General features: G+C 41.6%; 1 non-coding gene across 1 annotated transcript; it reads right to left on the minus strand.

Annotated features, from left to right (window-relative positions):
* Nucleotides 1-6,262: 6,262 nt before the first annotated feature.
* On the minus strand, nucleotides 6,263-6,381 carry LOC133370097 (5S ribosomal RNA). Its single transcript, XR_009759069.1, has one exon. It is a non-coding gene; the product is annotated as a 5S ribosomal RNA (ribosomal RNA).
* Between the last annotated feature and the right edge of the window lie 404 nt (nucleotides 6,382-6,785).

Genomic DNA, 6,785 nt, shown 5'->3' on the forward strand with positions numbered 1-6,785 from the left:
CCACCAAAAACTGTGTGATATCAATGTTAGTCTTACTCAGAGCAGACCCATTGAAATCAATAACTTAAATCAATTTATTTCAGTGGGCTTACTCTGAATATGACTTAATTGGATAGTATCCTATCTATTTTTCATTCATTTGCTGAGTCTGTGCGTCTATATATCTATATGCTATATGATCTTCGAAATTTTATCATTTAATGTTACTGTTATGAGCTGCCTTGGAATAACATTCATTTTTAAAAGTGAGACATAAATAAATAAATGAAAATGAATGAAATATGAATAAATAATATCTCTCCCTTTATCTCTCTCTCTCTCTCTCTCTCTCTCTGTGTGTGTGTGTGTGTGTGTGTGTGTTTGTGTGTGTGTGTGTGTGTGAGAGAGAGAGAGAGAGAGAGAGAGCAACCCATAATACCCAGGTCGCCTCAGTGAGAGAGATCAGAAGCAGAGTTCATTCCATAAGCTCTGCCGAAAGACCAGCTCCATCAAGCACCTCCAGCCCTGAACTGTTTCTATGACAGCTGTTCATTATAAGAACTACTGTTTCAGAACTGGTCCCTGCATTTGCTTTTTTCCTCTTCCTTCCCTGCTCCCTTTCCCTTGTGTGCTGTTTTGATTACCCCTGCTGTGGGCAGGGACTGTCTTATTTTAATTGATTATATGTAAGCCACCCTGGGAGCATTTTTGGCTGAAGAGTGGGGTATAAATACCCTAAATAAGAATTAAATTAAATAAATACAGCTACACTGATACAGAGAATCCATCATTAGTTGGCAATACGATTGTGGGAGATGACTCTGTCAATGTTCCATATGTGTTGATACCATGGCTTTTCACGTGACCTCATCAAAGCTGTGCTGTTCATCAGCATTGCATTACTGATGTTTTCCCACTGAGAAGTTGAAGTATTTGTGACTATTCCATATACTTACAGCAGCTCATCCAATTTGTGAAGCAGAGGCTCACAATCGACAGGGGAGATATGGAAGGTAGTGTAAGATATAACGCAATCAACAAAAGATATCTTATAACTTATCCAACAAATGCTACCACTCATTGTTAGGACAAGATATCTTGAGGATTCCCTGTTGCCGGATCACACTAACCAAATGGGCTCAACAAGAAAGTATGAAATTAAATTGTGCTTCACTGATTAAACTGGCCCGCACCAATCAATCAACTATCATTTGAGTTGATTAATCTACCAGTCAGATTTGTTTCAGGATGCAGCACCTTTATAACTGCAAAGGAAATTTCCCATTGAGGTATCATCTCCCTCTCTCTCTCTCTCTCTCTCTCTCTCTCTCTCTCTCTCTGTATGTGTGTGTGTTGCTGCCTTAATCGGCACCATTGATTCTGAAAGGGACCTCAGACTATACACTTCCGCATCCACACTGTCCTCATTCAAAGGGAAGTGGAAAAGATTAATGAAGGTGAAGCCTGGTGTGGACTCCCAATGACTGGGGTGATAAATCTCACTTTGAACAAACATGCCAATAAGGTGACTGGCATCTTCCACGACTGTTTTGCTTGCTGCCTCCAAACTCAGCCATCGACTGGATGGATGCTTCTGGCTCCATCACTATTGTTGGGGAGGCAATGGGAAAGAGGGAGGAAGAAAAAAAAAACATGGGTCCAGTGATTTATCCTCTGCTTTAGCTCTCTGGAAATGGGCTCATTTATACTTCTCACAGATCATGGCCAAGCAGGGAGATTTTATGGTGGTCTGTTTCTACACGGTGGCATCTGCACTATACCTTTAAAGCAGTATTATTCCACATTAAACATTCATGGCTTCCCTCAAAGCATCCTGGGAACTGTAGTTTGTTAAGGGTGCTGAGTCTTCTTAGGACATCCCTATCTCCCCTCCCCGCCTGTAAAAAAGTTGGAAAATTAAGAAAAAATGGCTGCAGCATAAGGTTAATAAAGGTAAGTGACAACCCTCTGTTTGCCGCCCTGGGCTCCAGCTGGGAGGAAGGGTGGGATATAAATAAATAAATTGATAAATAAATAAATGAAACCCCTTCTGGAATATTTCAGTGGAAATTCTTCCTACCACCACCCCAGTCTCTATACAGCAAGCAACCCAGGTCCATCCAGGTGACCATTATAAGAACCTGGTAACATTAAGAATTTGGTGCATGACTTTGCTTGCTTTGCTTGTCCCTCCTCATCCCTTTGTCCTTCTGTGCCATGACGTTTTGGGCTGTGTAAGCCTTAGTGCAGGGACAGCATTATTTTTGGTGATTTGTCAGATAGGGACATGGGGACATATGAAGCCACCTTACAATGAGTCACACCTTATGTCCATCAAGCTCAATATTGTTTGCACCAGTGTTCTTCAACCTTGGGTCCCCGGATGTTGTCAGACTATAACTCCCATCAACCCCAGCCAGGTTAGCCAAAGGCCAAGGATGCTGGGAGTTCTAGTCCAACAACATCTGGGGACCCAAGGCTGAAGAACAGTGGTCCACACTGAGTGACAGCAGCTCTCCAGGATTTCAGACAGGGTTCTCTCCCAGCCTTGCCTGGAGAGGCCAAGCCTTCTGCATACAAAGTAGTTGCTCTGACATGGAACTATGGGCCCATCCCCAGATGCTCTGTGAGCTTTCTCCAGTTGAAGAGTGGGGTAAACATGCTATAAATAAATAGTGGCAGAAGCACCCTAGGAGGCCTTGCGAATAGAGATATTATGCTTAGCTCCCCACCCCACCCCAGCCATGGCACATTCTCCTTCATTTTATAACTTGATGTTAAAATGTTACCCCCCCCCTTTATGGAAAGTGATTTCTTTTTTATTTTCTTTGTGCTTACAACAATGTCTGGGTTTGCCTAGCAAGCCGACAAACAAGTTCACAACTGAGCACAATGGATGCTGCAGCCCTCTTTTAACCCATTTTGTGTTGGGTTTGGGTGAGGGGGTGGGAAGCAAAAGTGTAATTAAAATGTACATTGTTCTCTGATATGCACTCCTGTTAAAGAAAAAACAACAAGCATGCAATCAACGACCTTCCTTTTTTTAGCCGAAGGTGCGTGTGACCAGGGAGACCTTTTCAAATGGGGTTGTAAAAAGTGCTGTGATATTAGATAAGGCCTATTCTCCATAGAAGGAGATAAGCAATATAAGGAGATGATAGATATCTTGCCAGTGAGACTGAAGTTTCTAGACAAACATATCTAGTGGCTGCTTTGATTGTGGATCACATCTCTGTTTTTCCTGCATTTCTCTGATTATAAGTAATATTATTGTAGTCCCCAAACTAAAATTGGAACCTATACTTCAAGGGCAACCCTTTTTTCCCCTTATTGGTGCCTGACCTCGAAAGGTTATCAGAGATTTAAATGCAATCCCCCCCCCTTCCTGATACCTTCATTGTGGCAGTAATCTCAGCTGTTGCTGTGAATTGTGAGAAGGAACTTAAGGAGAAAAAATTAAAAAGATGGGCCAAAAATCCTACAATTGTTCTGTTGTAAAGTGCAAAAGTTTTTTATAGGAAAAAAAAACTCTTTTGGAGGAGAGGGTGTGTGTGAATATTGCCATGATGTCTACATGAAATGGGCTTTCTCACACACATTCTACAAAGTGAATGTTTGGCAGCGAGGGAGACCAAGACTGTCATGTCAAGATGAATCAGGCCCTTGGCATCTACCCACGACAAGGGCTGAGGGCGGGGGGCCTGTTGTGAGCAGCCAAATATGTGCTCTCAAAATTAGAGCAAGCTGCTTCCAAAGATTCCTGTTCATGGCCAGATTGACCCCATCCCCTCCCTTTCTTTCTCTCCACCATTCTCATTTCTGGTTTGTGTCTTGTCACCCAACATATAAACAAATCTGGGGAGTTCAGGGAGAGTAATGAGGGGGGCATTTGAGTGAGACGGAGGATGAGATGCCATTTCCTGCTCTTTCTTTCCACTGTCCACAACAAATGGGAATGTTCCAGTGACACAACCTTTCATGTGGATGGATTCCATGTCCCTTGGCATTGCCCAAAGGGAGGTGGTCATAAATAAAGGATTCTGGGATGCTGCATTTCCTTCTCCCCCATCAAATGCTTGGTGTCTGCACTACACCTCCCCACTTCACCTTCTAGAGTAGTAACGTATTTTGTGCCAAATGAACAAGAAGGGTAACAGAATGCAACTAGCTTCTTTTGTTATATATAGGGACTGGGGAGAAAATGGAATTGGTTCACATTGTAATACAAACATAGCTAATACACGCTTCCCAGAACAATATGTGAACCAAAACACTATTATCCTTCCAAATTTTCACTTCCCCAGATTCTACAATGCAGTCGTCTGAGCAAACAAATGTGTACAAGAAAGCATAGCTGTACAAAATACTTTATTTTCTAAAAATACATGCAATGGTGAAAAGGACACACAATAAAATATATTATATTAGGGGAAATTGCTTATGACTATATTAGAAGGAATGCTGATGAGTTTTCATAAGGACTTTTTTTTACAATAAATAAATCACAAACTGATGTGGAAATGTGGTGAATTGAACTTCAGATTGTGAAAATGAGGGAAACCAAAATTGACAGATTCAGCCATCCCTAGTTTATATAAGAAACATTTAGATATTTCAAATGGGAAACCAGATTAAGACTGATTGTAATATGAGTACTTCTGATTTCTAATATTCCTTTCAAACTGCAGTAGCTGTCATGTTATGAAACAGTTTTTTCCTCAATACACCACCATGTCGCACTAAATTTCATTCACACTAGTGAGTGTGTGGTATGACACAACAACTTTGGACATCATCTGACATGTCAGCCCCCTCCACCCTTTATTCACATGCATGCTTCTGTATGTCAGAACACCACTCCAAATTTTGTTACGTGAATGGTGGTGTAATCTCAAGAAAACTGTAGGAAAAATTAAATGCCAAACTCCTGCAAATTTTCCAAGTTAACAGGATTGCAAACATATTTTTTTTCCCCTGGATGCAATTAAGACAGGAATGAGTGCTAAATGTCCACTTGATTAAACTAGATTTCCTGAAGTGGCTTTTACATCGTGTGAAAGATCACATAAAACATGGCAATTAACAGGTAAGGAAACATTGGAAAAACAGAATACAGTGCTAACTGAATGTACCCTAATTTACATCTCAAAGTAAGAGCAGTCAATATAAGCATCCTGCCATCCAAAGAAATGGCAAGTAAATGCATCATAGCAGATTACATGGCTGCTGTTAGTGCCAACCCTAGTTTTGGAGAAGATAAAACTATGCTTACTCTATAATCAATGGTCATAATGCAACTGTCCTATCACAAGATGTGATACTTCTGATGATAGTAGCTGCTTGATTCTCTGTTGGCCAGGAGTGGGGATGGACAAGAATTTCAATTCAGTTCTCATTTCAAGCTGAATTTATCATATATCCACTTTCTGAAACAAAGACACAAAAACACAACCTTTCTTCAAAATTCACACTTTTTTGAATTTTGCAATGCAGTTTGCCAACCAAACCATGTTTACAAAAATGTATATCTTAGGGTAAAGTATGCATAAAAATGAATATACGAGAGAAAATAACAAGTAAACAAGGCATTATATGATGAGAAATTGCTTTCAAATATGTGTTTATTAGGAGAAATTCACGGTAAAGTGCTGGAGAATTTTCATGAGGATTCGCAAATTGTTGTAAAAATGTGGAGAAACTGGATTTACAATTGGAAAAATGAGAAACTGGGAGAGACAAAATTGACAGAACTTTCCATCCCTAGCCAGCAGTGGGCTCTGCTTTCATAAACTGATGCATAAAATTACAGCATGTGCAAGCTATGGAGCAATTAGCCCACCATATCTGGGTGATCATGAGGTAATTCACCCCATGTTCAGGAAGTGCAGACAGTTGGGGAGGCTGCAGGGAGGCTGGACAAATGTTTACTGGAAAGAAACACACATACACACATCATGTGTGGCCCCATCACAGTGGTTCGTTCAAAACTCCGCACCCACCAAAATTCCAAAGAAATTCTCAAGTGCACTGAGAATGAGGCAGAAAAATGGAACCTTCTTTTGCCAGGGAAGAAAACCATTGAGAAACTGGGGAACAGATTTTGGCACAGTACTAGCTGAAGTGCAGCTCAGTACAACCCATGTATGCTTTTTAAGGCTTCTTCTTGTTATATGCCTTCTAGTCGATTATGACTTATGGTGACCCTATGGATCTTTTTTGGATATATTCATAGGGTTTTCATAGTAAGAGGTATTCAGAGGTGGTTTACCATTGCCTTCCTCTAAGCCTATGGCACCTGGTATTCCCAGGCAGTCTCCCATCCAAGTACCAACCAGGCCTGACCCTGCTTAGCTTCTGAGATCAGACGAGATCAGGCGTGTTCAGGGTAGTATGGCCGTAAGACTCCTTTTATGTTGGTGGCCTCCTTGTAGCTCAAGAACATAGGAAGCTGCCTCATACCAAGTCAGACCATTGGTTCATCTAGCTCTGCATTGTCTATACCAGCGTTTCCCAACTAGTGGGCCACCAGATGTTGTTGGACCACAATTCCCATCTTTCCTGACCATTGGCAATGCTGGCTGAGGATGATGGGAGTTGTGGTCTGTGAGGCGTCCTTCCCTGGCTCTTCCTGTCAGGTTCCTACCTGCTCGTGGTTACTGCCTGTCTCTAGGCACCACCAGGGACTCCACCAGTCCAGACTGCACTCTCTTATGATTTACCTATCCGCTCTAGCACAGATCTCAACAGATCCCCCTGCTAGGCAACCACCAGTAATGTCCCAATACTAGTATTCCCAGAGACTCTGA

The sequence above is a fragment of the Rhineura floridana genome, chromosome 14, assembly GCF_030035675.1.
Source record: "Rhineura floridana isolate rRhiFlo1 chromosome 14, rRhiFlo1.hap2, whole genome shotgun sequence".
NCBI lineage: Eukaryota > Metazoa > Chordata > Lepidosauria > Squamata > Rhineuridae > Rhineura > Rhineura floridana.